Here is a 22,282-nt window from a genome sequence, read left to right on the forward strand (position 1 = left end):
TTTTGTTATGCTGTTTTGTTATGTTATGCTATGTTTTGTTCCGCTATGTTTTGTTGTGTTTTGTTATGCTATGCTATGTTTTGTTATGCTATGCTATGTTGTGTTTTGTTATGCTACGCTATGTTTTGCTATGCTTTGCAATGCTATATTTTGTTATGTATGCTATGTTTTGTTGTGTTTTGTTATGCTATTCTATGTTTTGTTGTGTTTTGCTATGTTTTGTTATGCTATGTTTTGTTATGCTATGCTTTGTTTTATGTTATGTTATGCTATGTTTTGTTATGTTATGCTATGTTTTGTTATGTTATGCTATGTTTTGTTATGTTATGCTATGTTTTGTTGTGTTGTGTTGTGTTTTGTTATGCTATGCTATGGATTGTTATAATATGCTGTGTTTTGTTTTGCTATGCTATGATATGTTATGCTATGCTTTGTTATACTTTTTTGTAGTGCTATGCTATTTTTTGTTGTGTTTTGTTATGCTATGCTTTGTTGTGTTTTGCTATGCTATGTTTTGTTATGCTATGTTTTGTTTTGCTATCCTATGCTTTGTTTTGTTATGATATGCTATGTGTTGCTATCCTATGCTTTTTTTGTTATGCTATGCTGTAATTTGTTATGCTATGTTTGTTATTTTATGCTGGTGAGGGTGTGTGAGTGTGTGAGTGTGGGTGAGGAGGTGTGAGGGTGAGGGTGAGGGTGTGTGAGGGTGAAGAGGTGAGAGGGTGAGGGCGTGTGAGGGTGCGTGAGGGTGAGTGAGGGTGTGTGAGGGTGTGAGGGTGAGGGGAGTGAGGGTGTGTGAGGGTGTGAGGGTGAGGGGAGTGAGGGTGTGTGAGGGTGAGGGTGAGTGGGTGTGTGAGGGTGAGTGAGGGGGTGTGAGGTTGAGGGGGTGTGAGGGTGAGAGGGTGAGTGAGGGTGAGGGGGTTTGAGGGTGTGTGAGGGTGAGGGGGTTTAGGGTGAGGTGGTATGAGGGTGAGGTGGTGTGAGGGTGTGGGGGGGTGAGGCTGAGGGTGTGTGAGGGTGAGGGGGTGTGAGGGTGAGGGGTTGTGAGGGTGAGGGGGTGTGAGGGTGAGGGATGTGAGGGTGAGGGGGTGGGTGAGGGTGAAGGGGTGGGTGAGGGTGAGGGGTGCGAGGGTGTGAGGGGGTGTGATGAAGTGTGAGGGGGAGGGTGTGGGGTTGTGAGAGTGTGAGGGGGAGGGTGTAAGGATGAGGCGGTGTGAGGGTGAGTGAGGGTGTAGGGGTGTGCGAGGTTGAGAGGGTGTTAGGGTGAGAGGATGAGAGAGGGTGAGAGGGGGGTGAGGGGGTATGAGAGTGTGTGAGGGTGAGGGTGTGTGTGAGGGTGAGAGGGTGTGTGGGGAAAACCTGCATGTGGTCACACTCTGGAAGGAAAAACAATATTCCAAGAGGAAATGAAGCCACTGGGCTTGATATGGAATCTGTGGCTAAAATGAAGTTAAAAGGCCTCGGGCAGTGAGTCTGGCTCTTAACACTGAGGAAAATCGAGGAACACCTGGGGTCTTGGTTTTTAGGAAAGCTACCCTGCTGGAAGAGAGGGGGTTTTGTTTGTAGGGGTAATTGATGCAGTGTGTGTTCACTACGTTAAGGAACATATTGCTGATTTCTAACATGTTGCAGTTGAAATTGATATAAGCATTAGTGTTCCTTTGCATGTGTTCTAGATATTTTTACGCGCCGGTCGATCCACAAATAGGAGCGGTACTAGAGATTGTGTTTTTCCGTCTTTAATCAGTGAAGCGATCGGATCAATATTTTGCAGAGCACTTCTAACACGTGCTTAATAACAGGCAGACTCCGATTGCATTCAGTGACTGGGCAACGAATGCCCCTTGAAGACGGGCAGTAATGCGCAGTGCATGAGATTACATGTACCCCCCGCTGTTTGGCGGCTTGGTGAGGGCAGCTAAAATGAGACGGCGCCATTATGAGCACAATGCACGTGAGAATCAGGGGCCGCCCACACTAGAATTACCTCATTAGGAAACGATGAAAATGCCACTTAGGAATCCACTCACTGCAGGCGACTCACTTAGCAAATATGATGAGGTAACAGACCCGGTCTGCTGCGTGTTATCACTGCGCCGAGGCCCGTGCATTGAAATAGAGCAGGTGTTCGTCACCTTTACAAGATGAAAGTAACATGTGCGACAGTGAAATTGACAACGCTAAACAGAGCCTATTTTACACACGTATTTAGATGAGACATTCTAGCTTCCAATAAAAAATAACGTGGAAGGCTCACGGTCCACCCACCCGCACCACTAGGCCTGGGAGGCAGAATTCAGAGTGAGCCTCTTGTTTATCCTTGCGCTGAAGGCGAGCGGGGAGCAAGTTGCTGCGACGGGGGCAATTCAGCAGCCAAACTGGTTGAGGGGTAATGAAACTCCCACCGCTGGGTGAGTGGGTCGGGCCTCCAGGAACAGTACCCACTTCACACAGGTTCAGCAGGTTGCCAAAGTCAAAGAAGAAGCGCGCGGCCTACGCGGACGGACAGCCGGTGCCCTGACGCCACGGGGTCAGCCGGTCGGGGGAGCGGGAGCACCGGGCCCGGGGCTCCCGCAGCCCCGCCTGTCACTGCGCGAGGACAGGCTCAGCGACGCCGCCTCCAAGAGGAAGCAGAGGGCACTGGGGGATAAGCCGCCAGGCCGCGAGGAGGGGACTGCAGCGGGAGAACGAGGCGGGGGTAGCGCACCAGGCTCGGGGGAACGGAACCTGGGGGTGTCGGGGCTCAAGAACCGCTTCGCAAAGACCGAGGTCTTCATTATTTTACTTTCTCTGAGTCGAACCACCAATATGAAAAAATAAGCCTTGTAGGATTTGTATGACAGGAAAGTTCCTATTATCCCTAATTTCATTGTTTTAATAGAGTAGCAGCCATGATGTGTAAAAATAAAAAATAAAAATAAAAACGGAAGTCAGGCACTTTTGCCTGAGACGGGGGCGGGGCCTGCAATCCAGCAGGAAGTCCCGCCCGCCGCCACAGCCGCCGCCGCCGAGGAAGAAGTGGAGCGATGAGACATTGAACACGCCGAAAGAGCCCGGTAAGTGGTGGGAATGGGGGTCACGCGCGTGTGTATGTGTCTGGAGTGCGTGTGTGTGACTGTGGGGGAGGGGGGTGTGTGTGAGCGAGTGTCTGCCGTGTGCCTGCGCTCGCCTGTGTGTGCGCATGCAGAGGGGTGGGGGGTGGGGGGTGGGGGCTGCCTATATGTGAAGCGCTCTGATACCTGATTCGGTTCGGGGCTGGGAAATAAAAAAAAATAAAAAAAATAAAAAAATAAAAAATGCTGAGTTACTCTGCGCATGCGCGGGTGAGACGCGCGCTCCCGCGGTGAAATCCGCGAAGGAAACGCTCGTGTCAGATTGGTGTCCACTCTCCCAATAACGGGCAACATTAGGTCTGAAGCAGACTCTCTCAATGCTCACGCATTGAGAGTACGTCTGCTCGACCTAAAAATGACACATAATTTGGGAACATGATTAATCAATCAAGTTTATTGCATGAATCACACAGATTACAATAAAATCCTCATTTCATTGTCAGCATAAAAACGGTGTATAAAAGATGGTTAAAATATGTTAAGTGAGGGGCATGGCCAAGATGGCAGTGAGGTAGGAAGCACCTTCTAGAGCTCCTTCTCGCCGTCCGCTGGAATCAGCTTCCTCAAGATTCTAGGGGAGTCCTGATAGCCGTTCACCTTCCTGGGGAACTCCCCTGTGCCTTCTACGCCCTGATACCCGTGGCGGGTGGCCGCGGACTCCAGGTAACAGCGGCCGAGGAGAAGTGCGGCCTGGCCCGCCTGGACCACGTTGCGGCGGCGGCCTTGATTAAGGGGCGGCCCCTACAAGCGGCTGTCGAGGCCGGCTCCCTGGACAGAGGCCTGCACCACGGGACCCGGAGGACATGCGGGTCGTGCACCGTCGCCCCTGGGGCTGTTCGCCGCCTGTTCCGGGACCCTTGAAGAACGGCTGCCTGAGGTGCCGCAGCTTCATCGGCGTGGGGGACTGGAGGCCAACTGGGAGCCCGTGGAGTTGTGTGGCACGTCCGCCATGATCGGCGCGGACGGAGGTGAGCTTCCTCCTCCCTCGAGCCGCGGACGGAGACTCCGGCCCGCTGGCGGCAGCTTCGATCAGCTTTTGGACACCCGGTGGGAGCAGAACCTGCGGCTCCATTGAAGGTCTGGTGATGGAGGAGCGAGCGTTTTTGCGACCTATAGGGCCCGGGGACATCTCGCAGCACTGCTTAGCACCAGGGCATGCATATCCGCAACTCTGAGGGGAGAAGCGAGTGCACGACTGCGGCAAGCGCTTATCGAGGGGCCTGGGAGTGGGGAGGGCGCCGCCGGTGGACAGAGACCTCCTGGACCTCCTCTATTGTACTTCTTCACCCGCGGCGCAGCACAATCCCCGGCCTACATTTTGAATTGGGCAGCCGGCCATCCCTGAATGTGGGCCTGGGAGTGGAGGAGACAACACAAACTGCACCTGGGGCATCTGCATGTGAGACAATTGAGGGGACAATAGAGGGCACGGACGCTCTGCATAGTGGCCATTTACCCCCCACGCAACAACAGGTGCGCACACGAGTTACTGATCTGGACCCTCAGGAGGCGAAGCACACTGCTTTTGGTGAAGCGGCATTCCCGCCTGGCTCCCCTGGGACACACAAACTCCTCATCGGAGGGGACCCACAACGAAGCTCTACTGCCTCAAGCTTAACCTATGCACGGTGCCCTGTGCCCTGGACCGGCTGTGTGAGGGAGCCCAGCACCAGGCCCGCATCGAAGAGAAAAGCGGGGTGGTACTTGAGTGATGTTCTGGCGTGTCAAGAGGGGGCCTAATTGACCTGTCTGGCCGTCGCAGGTCCCTTACATGCCCAAACATAGGTCCTGACAATGGTGGGCTGACCCTGGTGGCGACAACTTGATAATGGCCGCGTAAGCAACGTCACATACCCGCACCAAGTGGACCCTCGCATCTGTGATTGTGCAAGGTAGTGAGTCCCTAACAGGGAACGCAGGGAGATCTTCCTTGCTCAGAGCATTCGGAAAGAGACAATCGAATCTAACACGACTGGAAGAGGGGGCTGACCGCCCTTGCGGGGCATCGAGCGCTCACCGGGGGTGACCACACATCGAAGCACGCACGAGCATGTCCTCATCCAGAACGAGGAAACAGAAGCCCCTGAAATACATTTTTGGAAGAGCTCATTCCATTCCCAACTTGGCGACTGCTACACATAAGATGGCGGCCCAACAGCAATCCCCTGGCATGAGTGACGAACCCATCACTAAGGCCTTCTTGGAGTCGCTCTTTAACACTCTCAGAGCTGATATACAGACTGTGAAAGTAGACCTGACAGCCAAGATAAAGGAGATCCACAAAGATGTTGATGACGTAGGAGAGCGAGTGGCCACGTTGGAAGACAAGAGCGATGCTACGGCGACCGAAATGGCCATGCTACAACAGGAAATAATCCGCCTCCAGGATCAACATCTGGACACCCAAGTACACCTCGAAGATCTGGAAAACAGATCGTGTAGGCATAAAATCAGAATCCGTGGGGTCAAGACCTCAGACGACACCAAAGACCTCTTTGCTTACACAGTGGGCTTGTTCCGACATATTTTGGCGGTCCCCCACAGCACAGAAATTTTCTCGACAGAGCACACCGAGAGGGTCCGCCGCGCGTGCCCAATGACCCCCCGGCAGACATTTTAGTGTGTCTACAAGACTTCAAGTCTAAAGAAGCCATCCTCTCAAAAGCGAGATCTCTTCATCCTATCTCCTACAATGGGCACGCCCCGGTGCTTTATCAAGATCTAGCCTTGATTACCTTGCAACGCCGCCGCCAATTCCGCCCAGTGACGGAGCACCTTAGGCAACAGGGTGTTCAGTACTCATGGGGTCATCCATTTCGCCTTATATTTCGATTAAATGGCAAACTCCACCAGATGCATTCGCTCATTGACTCTTGCCGCCTTCTGGGCTTAGCAGTTCCTAGCGAGGACGACGACAATCAGAGCACCAACTTAGGGCCCGAGATCACACCCTCGGGGTGGCAGCGTCAAGGCCGATGCCGGCGGATTCGGAAACCAAACAAAGCGGACATAGCAAAGAGCCAGCAAGATGCACTAGCTTCTGCAATGGAGGCCCTGGCTGGGGCGAGCCAGACAGCTGAATGACCGATGGATGCTGTACACTTCCGGAACTGGCTCCCTGATAAGTGTCAGACGGCGGGGGGAACAGGATCCCTTCCCTTGGTCACACCACGAGCCCCGCTATGACGACCTCATGGACAGCCCAGGACGGCGGACATTACCTCTGGAACTTATCATTTTTCCTTGATCCCCTTCCCAGTTTTGCAGCTGAGACTTTTACTGAGACGGTGTTTCTTTGGGGGTTTTATTTTGGTTATGGGTTCCCTCATCCACCTCCTTCTGTTGCCCGTTTGCACTCCTTCAGTTTCTGCGCCATTTGATTATCTTACCGACACTCACTCATCCCCATAGGCAGCAAGGTATATCGCACTTCAGCCCACTCACTGTCCCCTGATGCCATGTGACTCACTTAAAATCTTTACGCTTACCGTGAGGGGCTTGAACAACCCAATTAAGCGCAGAGCGATCCTTAACTATCTTGAGCAATCCAAGGTAGACATATGCCTCTTACAAGAGACACACCTTCTCTCTAAAGATCACTACAGGTTGAAATCCCGGGCTTTCCCAATACAGCTGTTCTCCTCCAACACGTTTAAATCAGTCGGAGTTGCCATACTGGTCTCCCGCTCCTTTCAGGGCAGGGTCCTCCAGAGGGAGGCTGAGATTAAGGATCGCCTGCTCACATATCAATTCTCCTTGGGTGGGGTGACGTTCGTAGTGGGTTCCATTTACATGCCTAATGATGGGCAGATCAAATTCCTCCTCCAAGCCCTTCGAGAAGCCGCCGCAACTGCGGACCGCCACTTATTATTAGGTGGAGACCACAACGTTGTTTTTGACAATGACCTGGACCGCTCCTGCCAAAGAACACACCAAGCAGGGGTACTTACATCCACGGGACGGCCCATCTCCAGGATTTGGAACTACTCGATCTCTGGCGCCATCTTCACCCACACACCCGTAGTTACACCTCCTATTCTGGGGCACACAAAAGGTATGCACGGCTAGATTACTTTCTCTGCACTTAGGGCCCATGCACTAAGCGCTGACATTCTGACAGCTTCCCTCTCGGACCACTGCCCTGGCCTCTTTTCTCCTGCCGGCTTCGGAGCGACCCCTTAGATACTGGCGCTTGCGTGACACGCTGCTACACCACACAACTGTAATCGAACAAGTCCAGAAAGCTATCACAGATTTTGTCGCCCTTTGCGCTAACCCAGATACTTCTTTGGCGACACAATGGGGGCGTTGAAAGCGGTCATACAGGGGGTATTCACAGCCATATCTGCAGCCGATAACAAAGAGAGGAGCCGCAAGCGGGCAGAACTCACTCAGAGAGTTTCAGAGTTATAACAGATACACCAATGCACTGGTGCTTCCGTTGCCTGGCGTCAACTATGCGTAGAATGTAAGCACCTTGCTGCCTTGCACCAAGATAGGGCCAAGTACGCGGCCCTCAGGCTTCGCCATTCCTACTATACGGGGGGGGGGACAGATGCGGCCGTTTATTGGCCAACAAATTGCGGGAGGCTAGGCAGAGATAGGGCGTCCACACATTCCTGACGCTGGGGGGCAAACCGGTCTCCGATGATGCGTCCATAGCAGAAACGTTCCGGGACTTTTATGCTTACCTCTACACTGGGGATCCTCTGGATAACCAAACTAGCGCTAACTATATAGCCAAAGCTCATATGCCCACTCTGACACAAGCTCAGGCTGATCACCTCGATAGGGCAACACAGATGGAGGAAGTTATCTCTGCAATTTTGCGCCTTAAGCTGGGCAAGTCACCGAGCCAGGACAGCTACACGGCTGCCTTTTATAAGGCTTTTTGCAGCCAATTGGCCCCCATCCTGACGGCTTTGTTTAATACTTTCGAGCAAGCGGGAGCCATACCTGGGGAAATGCTAGAGGCAGCAATAGTTGTTATCCCAAAGCCGGAAGGACAGGACGTAGTGCGTATAGGCCTATTTCTCTTTTAAACATAGACATCAAGATATACACCAGCATCATAGCGGCTCGTTTAGCTCCATACATTGCCCAGCTGGTTGAGCCGGACCAGGCGGGCTTTATTCCGCAGAGGCAGACCAGCGACAACACTAAACGCCTTCTGCTTTTGATTGAGTTGGCGTCCCACACTCAGGAAGAATACATGCTCCTGGCCATCGATGCGGAGAAGGCCTTCGATAGGGTGCACTGGCCTTACCTAGAGATGGTCCTGCTGGCTGCTGGCTTTGGTGAGAAGCTGCGGACCCGGATTTTAAATTGCTATTGATCCCCCATGGTGGCGGGCCGTGTTAACAGTCATACATCCTCCCGGTTCCCTATTGGGAGGGGCACTAGGCAGGGGTGCCCTTTGTCACCCCTCCTGTTTGCACTTTATATCGAACCCTTGGTGCTTAGACTCTGACAGCATCCTCTCATAACTGGGATTAAATTTGGGGGAGATGTCCAAACCGTAAGCCTCTATGCAGACGATACCCAATCACAGCTATGTGCGCCCACTTTTTTGAACTGTACACTTTTGCTTAAGGGTCGGGCTTTAAGATCAATATGGACAAATCCATAGCCCCCAATATCTCCCTCTCCCCGCACACTCTTACCCACCTGCAAGACGAACACCCGGTGTTATGGGCATCGACCGCGGTTCCCTACCTCGGAATCCAACAGGCTCCCACTATACCGGCTACCTCTGATATTAACTACTCCAACCTTCGCATCCATATTCGGAAGGTACTCAATAAGTGGAAACATTGCACGATATCCTGGCTAGGACGGATCGCAGCTGTCAAGATGACCATCCTCCCCCAAATCCTGTACCTTTTTCAGACCCTTCCCCTTCGGCCCCCACGGGGTTGGATCCAACAGACACAGGCGGATCTGTCGCGCTTTATTTGGCACGGGCGTAAGCCGAGATTTCAACATCAAGTTGCAGCTTTTCTGCCGGAGAAGGGGGTGGGGGTGGGAGTCCCTGACATCCAGCTTTATTTTCACACTGCCCAACTCACTGGTAGAGTGGCACCGCCTGGAATCCAGAAAACACTGTCTGTTCCAGGACCAGGCGGTAGCGGGCAGGCCATTACAGGGGGTGCCCTTTCTTTATAAAGACCATATACCTCTAAACCTATATGCCTTATACATCACGAGTACTATAATGGATTCCTGGGACTATACGAATGTCTCCAACCAGCTGACCACCTTCCCGTCACCCCTCACAGCGCTATTTGATAACCCCAAGTTTCATCCTGGCACGGTTGATTCTGCCTTTAAGACATGGCGCTCTTCTCCCTGTAGGTCGCTGGGCCACCTCTTCGACATGGACGGTATAATCCCATTCTCGCAGCTCAGGGAGGACTACGGCCTCCCGGAATTGGAGCGTTTGCCATATTTACAAGTCTGGCACTGGGCACTGCATCCAACTGTTAGACCGCAAGCACAGCGTCTCTTGACACCGTACGAAAAGTGGCTAGTAACGTGCACCTCCGACAAGTAAATTATCTCCGACTTCTACAAAATGCTGCTGACCACTACTACACACACACATACAATGCAGGCCGCTCCAGATGGGAACAGGACCTGGGGAAACGTTAAGCCATAAAGAATGGGAGGGCATTTACCATAGGGCAAGACACTCAGCGTACGATATGGGCCTCACAGAGACCCTGACCAAGGTTGCCACTTATTGGTACTACAAACCTGAGCGCATACACCACTTTGACCAGCGCCGGAGTCACTGGTGTTGGAGAGAATGTGGGGAGGTGGGTACCCTAGAACACATCCTCTGGAGCTGTCCTGTTATACAACCGTACTGGACCCAAGTCGTCGTCGACGTAGACTTACACCTTGAGACACAGCTCCCACGCTTCCCCTCATACATTCTCTTGGGCCTGCCCAATTCGCTGATATATCCACTTAAATCGCGGAAGGGACGATTGATTGCTATTGCTCTAGGAGCGGCGACACAAAACATCCTGATCCAATGGCGCTCTACCCGGCTCCCGACACACACCGGTTGGCTCCAGCGATTATGGTCAGTGCTGGGCATGGAGAAACTTACTCTAACGTTGGCAGGCAGAGGGTCTGAATTCCCTGAGTTGTGGCGACCTTTCCTCACTCTGCTAGTGTCAGAGTTCCGGGAGCTAACATGCCCTCGGTATCAACGACTCCTTCGCCTTCCAGATACACAAATTCCAGACGCCGCTCCTAAATGGACACGTAAACTTAGACGATAAGCACTAGCCTATCCCCCATTTTTCCCTTTTATTGTTCAAGGTGGATGAGGGAGGGAGGGGGCTGGACCGGGAAGGGGTGGGGGGTCTTCGTAAATGTTCTCTTTCTTTATTAAGTTTGAGGGCCCGCTCCATGCTTATTACCTTTAGTAACGATACTTATTGTGACCCTGTGGATTTAACGGAGCCAAGAGCCTTGTTTTTTCTGTCTGTTTTAAAAATCAATAAAAGATTTAAACCTAAAATATGTTAAATGCAAGACCCTAACATTTTATAGACTAACAGCCAGATTCATGAAGCAAAATTGCTATCGCAATAGCTGCGAATTAGCTATTGCGATCGCAATTAACAGTAAAGCAATTCATGATGTGAAAAACACAGAAATTGCGAATTCGCAAAAATAAAATAGTGAAATCGCAAAATAAATCGCAGAATCTAGGAAGAACCCCTATAGCGATTCGGAAATAGCGAGAATCCATGGATTCTGCGATTTGTTTGCGATCTCGCTAAATAACCGCTAACGCAATTTATGACAATTCGCAATTTGCGAAAAAGCAGAAAATCGCTATTTGCGACGTGCAATTTAAGGAGAACCAAAAGCAGGTGGTAACCATTAGGGGAAATAATTTTTTTTTTTTTATTCTAACGGGCCACAGGTGCAGTCCTGAACAAACACACTTAAGGAAACACAGTAGGAGCATGAGGACACTCACAATGCCAGGACTCTACATGGTGGTCAGGCGGCGAAGGCTCCAGGCTGCAGCACGGAACAGATGCAGGATCCAGGAGCGAATATTCCGCCAGCGGGTCACCCTTCTGGGCCAAACTGCGGAGCAAATATACTCCAAGTACCACCTGAATGGGGCAATGATCATCAAGCTGATCCGGGACCTAGACCCCATGATGCAGCACCCAACAAGGAGGGCCAATGCCGTGCCCACCCATGTCCAGGTCTTGTGCAGCCTGCACCTATTGGCCTCCGGAAGCTTCCAGGGGATAGTCGCTGTTGCAGGGAGGATATCCCAGAGCACCATGTCCCGCTGCCTAAGGAGTTTCCTGGAGGCAATGCTGACCCGGCTACACCACTACATCTCATTCCCGACCACCCAACAGGACTTGAATGAGACCACATGTAATAGGATGCATTGACTGTACCCACATCCACATCTGCTCACCAGCACAAACGGAATACATGTACCGCAACCGCAAGTCCTACCACTCCCTCAATATCCAGATGGTGTGCAACGCTAAGACTTACATCACGGACATAGTGGCACAATACCTGGGGAGCACACATGACTCCTTCATATTCCGGCACAGCGGCATTCACACACGACTGGCCAGGGGAGACTTTGGCGAAGGACACCTACCAGGTAAGTACACATGCCCCCAAATAGTACACTGTGATCATGTAGCTGCGCAGAACAGGCACTCACCCTGTGCTCCTTTCATTCAGGTGACAGCGCCTACGGTCTCCGTGAGTACCTCCTCACCCCTTACCTCAACCCTGCAACACCACAGCAACGGCGTTACAATGCTGCACACATCCGCACTAGGAATTGCATTGAGAGGACATTTGGGCTTTTGAAGAGCCGCTTCCGCATACTGCACAAGACTGGTGGGGCCCTCAAATACGAGCCTGAGGTCTGCTGCCGCATCGTGGCCGTGTGTGCAATACTCCACAACATTGCTACCAAGCGCAGGATACCTGTTGAGATATCTGGCAGTGAGTCGGAAGGGGACAACCGCCCATCTGCACATGCGCGTCATGCACACGGGGAAAATCCTGCTGAAGGACACAGACGCCACAACCAAATCACAAATAACAGTTTCAAGTGCACCCACTCCCCTCACCCAACACTTCACTCATGCATGACAATTGAAATAATGACATGAGTCTGATGTACTGTTACTGAATAAATATTATTGTTGTATTCACAATAATATTGCAATATTTACAACAGAATGATTTGAGGTGTATTGAGTCATACATCTCCTTTTTAATTTTTTTAGGGCATGCTTGTCTCATCAGCATGGTCCTGCATGGTGAGCACAAATTGTCAATGGCGCCTCGGCCCGACGCTCCGAGTTGCCTCACAACCTCGTCCTCCGCATTTGCCCGTGAGGCAGCAGTGGGCCTGGTGCTGCGGCAGGGAACTGTCACCAGTGGCAACGAAAGGCTGCTGTGGCTAGAGTTTTCCTCACTAGCGCCATCCCCCCCACCTGCCTGGCCATGGCCAGTTGCCTGCAGACCCTGCACTGCAGTGGTGACCTGCTCCAGTGCCCTTGCGACATCCTGGCAGCATTGGACAATTTGGATCTGCATGGCCAAAGATCTTCGGGACAGTTGTGATGTGGCGTTGCCGATGATATGTTTAGAGCACGTGTATGCCGAGAGGCGTGTCAGCAGCTGGCGGTGGCGGTGCCGGTTGACGTCCCACTGTGTCAACATGGCCTCTGTGTTTGCCTCCACTGCAGTGGTCATTCTCTCCATCCTGTCAGACAGTTGGCCCACATTCCTCGCTGTCTTGTGCAGCTGCAGGTGAATGGCTGCAAGATGTCGTCCCTGCTTTTGGTGAATGCGCAGCATGCGGCGCTCTATTGAGAGACCAGGTACACGCACATTCACCCCCCTCCTGCCGGCGCGTGGTGTAGTTTGGCGCCGCTCCCTGACCAGTCCGCTGGACTGTGTTGTCACAGTGTCGGTGCGTCGTGTTGTTGTCCTGGCTGCAGCTGGTGTTGCCAATGCCACTGGCATGGCTGTCACAGTGGACGGTTGTGGTGCGCCTGTTGTCTCTGAAGTTGCAGGTGGTGCTAATGCTGCTGGTGCTGGTGCTTGCCCTGATGGTCGTGCTTGAGGGGATGGATGGATGTCTCCCTCAGAATTCTCATCAATTTGCAGCCCCTCACTGTCAGTGCTGGGATCTTCTGCGCCACCTGTGATGTAAAGTGGACGTAGATTAATGACATGTATCTTGCACATGGAAGGTTGCTACATGCATGCAGGTTGGCATTCCCTGACTGGCTGTTGGATTGACTAAAACAGGAATGGCTGTATGGGGCTGAATGTAAATTGTGGTCAGACTACATGTCCCACAATGCTATAGGGCTTTTCTGGAGTGCATGGCCTGCATGACTGGGGTTTCTAATGTGTAGCTCTGGGGTCATGGCCATTGTTAGGGGACAGGGTCGCAGTCGCATGGCACTTACCTTGGGTGTCGTTGGTGGGTCGGGAGGAGTCCAGCCGGGTTACCCCCAGGCATGCCTCAGGTTGCAAGGTGTCCTCAACACGGTCCTCCAATGGGGTGTTGGGTGGGACTGTGGGCTCTCCTCCTCCTGTTGCGACACGCTCACCCAGCCTCTCAGCAATCCTCTCCTTGGCACGCCCTCTGAGGTCGTACCACCTCTTCTTCAGGTCGTCGATGGAGCGCTGGGTCACTCCCACAGAATTGACTTTGGCGCGGATGCGCAACCAAATGCAACGTTTGTCCGCCTCTGGCACCCTCCTTGAGTCCTTCCCAAAGAGTCGGTTGTGGTCTTTACTGACTCCCTCAATGAGGTATTCTAGCTCTTGTTCCGAATATTTAATTTTGCGCTTTCTCCCTGTGGAACTGCTCACTGCTGCTTCCTGTGACATTTCTGCAGTGGGGTGTCTCCTGATTTCAAGCTGGAGGTGGTGTGGAGTGGAGCTCTGGCCAGTGCTGCTTCAAAATCAGGCTCTGTATGCAGTATGAGGGAGGGAACTGCCTGCTTCCTGGTTGTGATGTCATCACTGTGCTCAAAATGCGACTTCCCGTTTTTGCGATCTCGCTATTAGCGAGATCGCAATTTGCGATTTCGGTAATAGCGAGATCGCAATTTCTACATGGAAAATTACTGATTTTTGCAATTTTTCTGCGATTTAGGGAAAATCGCAATCGGCATTTGCGGCCGATTGCGATTCGCATTTTTTAAACGCAGATTTTCATGAATCCCATTCTGCGATTTCTAAATTGCGATTCTGTATTTCTCGCAATTTAGAATTCGCAGAAAATGGGTTTCATGAATCTGGCTGTTGGTCTAAAAAATTGCTAATCTAGTGATAGAGGTATTATCTTTAATGATAAAACAGTATCCGACAGCCTCTGAGGTAGATCTTATTCTAGGCATCATTAAAAATCGGTCACCAATAAAATGGCCTTAAGTTCAAAACTCTCTGGCAAATGTATAATATATGTATAAGGCTTTCCGCTTTGTATCCACAAAGTCGACAAGCACACACTTAGGGAACATGATTAGAACATTGTATTTGGAATAATGTCAAGTCAGGTTGGCATGATCATGTTGACTAGCCCAATTACATCTTACAAAGGAGCAGGAGACATACACGATACACTTTAGTTTACTGGTTGTAGGTGAGGGTCTACTTTCTGAAGCTCTGCCTGACTCACCTGGTCTTCCAGAAGCATGATCCTTCTTAGCAAGAGACTGAAAAAACAGGTTTATTTCAGCTGCAAACATGATAATGCACGAAGACTCGACTACATTCAGCTATCCTTTACAGCCATGTAACCTCAATCCTCTTGAAGATTAAGTGAGCTGAAATGCAAAAAAATCATCATTGACACCACGTTTGAATGTCTAAGTTTCCTCACTCATCACCAGAACTGCAGCTTTCAAGCGATTTTATAATCACCCCAAAAACGAAACCTATTCTGGACAAGTTTTTGGAGCATTTCGTTTTTGGAGTTGAAAGATGTATGTTAATCTAGGGGCAACTAGTGCCAGACAAGGGGTCACACCGTATCAAAAATGTCTGGTGAAAATGCTTGTCTAGCAGGATTACTGGAAGGGCAAAGATCAAGATGATGATAGCCACAATCTGCAGGCATTGGGAAACTAGTCTGCTCATTCGACACATCATGGACAAAGGCGAATTATCGAGAAAGATCTATTCTTCAACGACGTAGCAGAAAGACAATGAAAAACAGCACAACTGAGAATCTAATCGACGGAACAAAGAGAAGAGAAAGGGTAGGTCAACTCGGATAAAATAAAGAGTGGAAGGGGACAATGCAAGAAAACAAACAAAAAAGATTAAGTTTTTGAATACGTGCATGCATAGATGGGAGAAAATTGCACATGATACTAAAACGGAAATAACTCAACCTTTAAAGTCATTTAAACAGCCGTTCTACATACTATATCTAATTATGAACATGGTATCACCTACATTGATGTGACAAAACATATGGTGTAATGCCACTATCCTATAGTGCAGTGTTCTCAGGACAGGTCTCCAATGAGGTTTAATGATTAGTAGCTGGCACGGTTTCCCTCCTATTCATATGTGAGAGGATGGCCATGGGGCTTTAATACCTTACCTTCAGCAGGTCCACAGCCGTGCCAGAGAAGTCACAGCAGTAAATCAAGAGCCCAGGGTCACTGCGGAGAGCAGAAACCCAAACCAAACTAACATTTGTGGGATTATTAATATCACAAGGTACGGAACATCATATAACCATGCACATAACATATAATAACCAGCCATATGCCAAGTAACAAAGCAAATCTCAGATCATAAGCGGCGAATGGCAAGTAATTAACACCAGATTGTAAGGGCGACAGGAGAAGGCCCGGAGCTGGACTACCGCGTGGCGTTAATAACAGCCTGGAAATAAACAATGCAAAATATAATCAATTGTTTTGTAATCTAGCCTTGATGGATTCTAGAAGGAACATGCTAAACTGTGGAGAAGTCAATTCGTTCGGACCCTGGAACGTTGATGAGTTGGTCCAGACATTTCTGAAGATCTGGTACTCAGGAAAGGAATACAGGGAAAACCGAGGCCAGGACACACGAGTGACATTATAAATATGCTGAGGCATACGCTGGCTTCGTACTATAGCCTCACTGGAATACATTTCAGGATAGGTAAGAAGAAATACTTTGATTCTCCCACTAATCCCACAAGGAGACAATGATTGTGTGTGTTAAAACTGTTAAGAGTCCAATATGTAGTTTCAATGATCACCGTTTTGTTTTTCCTTGACATGCCGAGAACGGTTCCTGTATAACCTACAATTTATCATCATCTTTTATTTCAACAAAACAATAAAATGTGGTTTAAAAAAAATCATGGTTAGACAACATCATACTGTAGCAGGTTGGGAAAGTATTATTGCTTAAAAAAACACGTTTCAAGCAACACGACATAAATGCAGTCATCATGTGCGCCATCTGCACCCTAGAATCAACCTACTTTGCTTTTAGGACCTGTTAACTGTCTCCTGGACTTACTTCTGTGCTGTTGCTTCTTGCTGCTGAGAGTATTTGATATTACCCCTGACAAAAAATGTTAATTACATGTGAAAATGTAACAACTGAAATACATTGCGTTAAATATCTATGTAGGATAACTGCAGTATATCCATTTTAGTAATTAGCCAGCTATTAGTTGGGATGATTTGTATATTCTAATTGGTACTATGTCCGAATTTGGTACTGACAAGTATACTCTGTACATGTCATTAGTGGTAGGATTCCAATTATCCACTATGGACAGAAAGATATTCTGCTTGCTTCTGCAAATCCTAAACCTTGTCTCTAGAGAAAGACCCAGTAAATTCCGGCCTAAACAGCAAGTGTATGTATTCATAAAAGTCGATAAGCGCTATGGCCTGTTGGGCCACAGAAACAAATCAGTCTTGCTCGGCAGCGGCGGTCTTAGCCCAGACCAGGAGGCAGCCGCGGTCGGTAGGGGAGTACCTACTGGGGCGGTGACGTGGGGAGGGGGAGGGGCAGGGTGGGGTTAGTAATGTATGGATAATGGAGGTTTGCAGGTAAGTAAACATTTAAATAAATCAAACGAATTTCGTTGCGTGCACTACAGTGCGCGCAACGAAATTTGTTTTATTTATTTAAATGTTTACTTACCTGTAAACCACCATTATCCATACATTACTAACCCCCACCCTGCCCCTCCCCCTCCCCACGTCACCGCCCCGGCAGGTACTCCCCTACCGACTGCGGCTGCCAGGAGGGCAGGGTGATGTAGAGGGAAGAAGAGTATGCAGCATATCCTGGCAGCGGTTTCAAATTTCTTTCCACAGCTCCTGAGCGCCTCAGACATGAATAGACACCGTATAGCTAGTTTGTCAGTATTTTTTCCTCTTTATTTATAAATACAGACAAAGAAAAATAAGTTTTCTGTCTGTATTTACATGTAAAAATCAGTCTAACGGAAAACCGGGAGCCTTAGTCATGATCCAGTGAATAAGGTAGCCTGTGACAACAACCTGCAAAACTTATGACCCTATTAAGAGTCGGGCGGCCTGCGGACTTCCAGACTCATGGTGGCGTTGCTGCAACGACGACTAATTACAACTCGGACAGTAGGACCGCCTTAGGGCCGCCAGCTCTGCCAGGGAAGCACTGCTCCCTGATGTAGGAGCGGCGGTCAGAGGTCGCAATATGCTTGGCGGCATCGCCACAGTCACGCCAGCATATTATGAGTTTCCACAACAAACCAGGTGTTCATGGTGGTTCCACCACCATGAAAACCTGGCGGAGAGGAAACAAAGGGGGTCCTAAAGAGCCTCCCTGTGACTCAAACATATGTGGATGAACACACGGCATTACATGTGCCCCCCCTGTGAGTATGCAGATAGGTTCCTACACAGCATGGACTTTCAAGTCCATGCCGCGCAGGAACCTTGTGAGAAGTTCCTATTGCAGTGCCTTTTTCAAAGACTGCGCCGCATTTGAAAGGGCACCGCAAGAGGAACTGCCACGCTGCCCGCCCGATCACTGCAAAGGAGAAATCTGGCGAGCAAGGGGGCAGCGATCATCGGCAGAGCAGTGGTTTGCATCGCCGCGCCACCGCTCTGATGAAAGGTCGTAATGAGGCCCTCAGTATCATCCTGGTTCCTACAGATGGTGTAAGTGCACAGGTCTTTAGGACTTGGACATTAGTATTGTAGTGTGGTTTATGGGCCTCTTTCTGCGTGCATGTTAAGTTAACATGGCTTATTGGAAGTTTAAACACCATTTTTTCTTTTTGCTGCTTTTTGCACACAACACTGCTTCGCTGTCTTTGCTGAGTTAGCTTTATCGAAGGTCTATACATGAGAAAAGGGTTGGTTTTCGACACCTCTAGATATACATCGTGTCCCCAGTCTGTACAGTGAGAGCTGAGCCACCAAGGTTATCATAACATGTGAGCCTGTTTATCGGCGTGTCAGTGTAACACATTCTAGACACAACAATTTGGCAGCTGCAAGCAGAGTAGGATTCTGGCACCTTTATCATAGCACACTTGCCAGAATTGAACACACTTGGAAGATTCCAGGCATGCAGAGAGACTAACCGATCCTGATGTAATTTACACTTACTGAGCGGACAGGTAAATGGGGTCCCCTTAAGAAAGCTCAAGAGACCTTCTATAGTTTTATGATACATGGCTCCCAGATATGGAGGGTGCTTCAAATAGCCGCTTTTATCACCTGCTTTCACTATCATCGTAATATGATTCCTACTTTTGAATTATATGGAATTGTAACCATGCTGTCCGTATTATTCCTAATCATATGTATGCTTATGTTGATTAAAATACTGCGCTTGAGATCACGTCGTTAAAATAAACAATTTAACCTTACTGTGTCTCTATTTTACTCCTGTTGTGGACTGGTATGAACGTATAACAAAAGAGTTATCTCACTTCCCACCATTCCTAAGATGATCCTAAGTTGCATGTTCTAGGTTGTTTAATCATTGGTTTATTTGCTATAGGATGAAGAGCTAATGTGACACTGATTGCTAGTCTGGTAGGGGATTTTGGGTACTAAGGTGAGTTTTGGCACACCCTAATTCACTGAGGTCCTAAGTCTCTGTGCACAGTTCTGTGTTTGCGCAGAATCCCTGTTACATGGTGCCACCAACGAGTGACACTTGAGTAGTGCTTATATCAGTCTACAAAACCCTCACTATCTGACGGTAGTAACGGATTAAAAAAAACTACCTATATTTGCATAGGTTGTTTCAAGCTTGATCGTCCTCAAAGGTTTCTTCTTTGAATTACTACCCAGTTGTGCGTTATAGTATTGTATTGTACTTCTCTGTTACTGTTTCGATATGGCTGCGGTTGATATCCCGGCACACAGTTGTGTAGCTGTGCGTAATCATTTGCAGGAATACCTCGTTTCTCTAGAGGGACAGGCGGTGATTTTTGTAGTCTCTGCTGACGTGGCGTACCCGTTTGAGTTGTATTACTCATGGGTCACATTTCCCGTGGTGGATGCTAATTCTGGTGTTTTTCACACTTACACCCCGCTGATGCTCTTGCAGTGTACGCTCCATATCGGTTGGTAGAAATTCAGATTTCTGTTTTGGCAGCATGCCGTTGGTTTAATAGCTCCCTCCCACACGTTGTTACAGCGGTCAGACAAGGACTGTTGTCTATTCCAGGCGCTACTTGGCCTGTGTTGGCTGCTTACACCCCGCATCCTCAGGCAGGTGCTTTGACAGCCCAACAACTGCGACCCCTATATGCCTCTTCGGTTGCAGTTATTAGGGGTCTGGTTCACTACATTACTTGCAACCACCCGTGTGGGGCCCCGGGTGGTGCAGCGCATCCAGTTGGCGGTGGCGGACTTAAACTTAGTCCCGTCATGATTAATGCGGTCATGGGCAAGCGTCCCCAGGATAAGGAAGAAATGCTTTTTTGGCTTGCCGAGAAATGTGACCAACTGGAAGCAGTGTTCCCCAATACTAATGCTGTTGAGAAACACAGGATTCTCACAGTGAGTTTGCAGAAAGACTTAGTTCCTGACGTAACTGAGTGTACAACTTGGGGGGTGATTTTTGCAGCAGTCTATACTAGGTGCTTTGGCACCCCAACAATGACTGTTTTGCCCACTGTGATCAAGCGTGTTCAGGATGAGAACGGACCAGAGGCAGCAGTGGAGTTGGGTATGCGCCTCCTGGGAGCATTTGATATGGTACGTGATCTCGTCCTTGCTAATGTCAAAGGGGATGCTGTAAGTTTCCAGGTCGCTAATGCTCTTCGCGAGGTCCCCGATGCCGATAGACCCCGTCAGTTGCCGAAAATTATTACGGAGGCTTATAAGACCGTGGGCCGTAATAGTTTAGGTGTTAAGCCTTTCGCGAAGAAAGAGAAGCAACAGCAAACTCAGCAAGGGTCGTCCAATAAAGATGACCGCCCAAAAGTTCAAAAACAAAATTGGATTAAGAACGAAAAACAGGGGGAAGCAGCAGCAGAAACAGGGTTCCCGTCCCGCTTTGCCTACACCTGCCCTTGTTGAGCGTAAATATGATTTGCGCGATCACAGTACTATTAAGTTGCCTGATAGGTTTCAGGTTCCTTTACAACGTTCTCCTCGCTCTTTGCAGGAAACATTGGTAACAACCAACGGTGGAGGAGGCGGCGCCAGAGGTCAAGGTGCCCAACAGAGCCGTGAGCAGCTTCGTAATGCTGACGCAAAAGGCAAGCAGGACGAGTCGCCACGTCAAAGACCCCAGTTTCAGAAGAAGAAAGTTGCTGCTGTAACAGCCGGATATGCCACAGATAGTGAGAACACAGCTTCGGAATCTGACATGGGCTCTGACCCTGCTGGATAGCGCGGCGGAGATTACCATGATTCGGGAGGCGCTGCGTCCACTACTGAAGGTGACAGCATCTGACACCTTCGTTGTAGTTGAAACAGCAGACACTAGAGTGGCTCCCCCTGAAAAACCTTATGAAACAGTCCTTGTAATTGAAGGTGACATAGAACGTATCATTAAAGGGTTTTTTGGGGAAAATCTAACGACTACTTATGATATTTTGTTGGCGGAGGTCAACTGGCCCCCACCGTTTGTCTTGGCCGCTCCACAAGAGGAGGAGGTGATCCTCCCCGCTTTCGCGCACACTGTGCCGAAGGAGCAGGCGCTGCAGAAGATTGGCCTAAGGCGCTTGCGCCGGCGTTGTACCGTACTCATTGTGGATGGGACAAATTTTCCCCTCGACATGAGATCCCTTTGCGGTAAATGGCATAGCCACAACCCCAATACCCCATACGGCGTGAGGCGAAAGCCTCTGTGGCCAAAATCCTTGAACAATTGGAATATCAAGGTGTAATTGAAACGTCTGTGTCTCCGGTGAATAACCTGCTTTTTACTGTGACCATGCCGGATGGCTCGTACCATCTGGTATTGGATTACCACCACCTAAACTCACATTGTCGTACGTGTGCGGTGAAGAATACTCACAGCTCTGCTCTAGTGGATAGTCTTGTGCGTAAAAGGTTCAAAACCACGCTTGACATTTCAAATGGCTTCTTTGCACATAACTTGTTCCCACTTAGTAGTCAGTGGACGAGTTTTACCTGTGGCGGCAAACAACGCCAATTTCTTCGTTTGGCCATGGGCTACAAGAACAGTCCAGGCGTTTTTGCTGCCCGAATAGCCGCTCTGTTTGAGAGGCTCGACGCAGATGCATGTTCGTATGTGGATGACATTTATCTCACGGACGACGAATTATGGCCACATCTGTGCCGTGTTGACTGCATAACTTGCCGTTTTGCAGACTTTGGCTATAAATTCAACTTTGCAAAATCACACATTGCAGAATACACAGTGCTGTTCCTGGGCTATGAGCTCAACAATGAATGTAGAGGCTTGGCATCTCACTTCTTGGAGAAATGCACACTTTTGCGCGCTCCCACAACGTTGAAAAAGCTACAATCCTTACTGGGCTTTCTAAATTTTGGACGTACATACATTCCAGAATAAGAGTATCAAGCCGCTCTATGCACTGATACAACCAACTTTTTCCAAATCATGCTGGCTGCCAGAACATTCAGCCATCTTGCAATCTTTGCAGGCTGACCTATTTGAAT

The sequence above is a fragment of the Lissotriton helveticus genome, chromosome 5_1 (genome assembly GCF_964261635.1).
Source record: "Lissotriton helveticus chromosome 5_1, aLisHel1.1, whole genome shotgun sequence".
In the NCBI taxonomy this organism is placed as follows: Eukaryota; Metazoa; Chordata; class Amphibia; order Caudata; family Salamandridae; genus Lissotriton; species Lissotriton helveticus.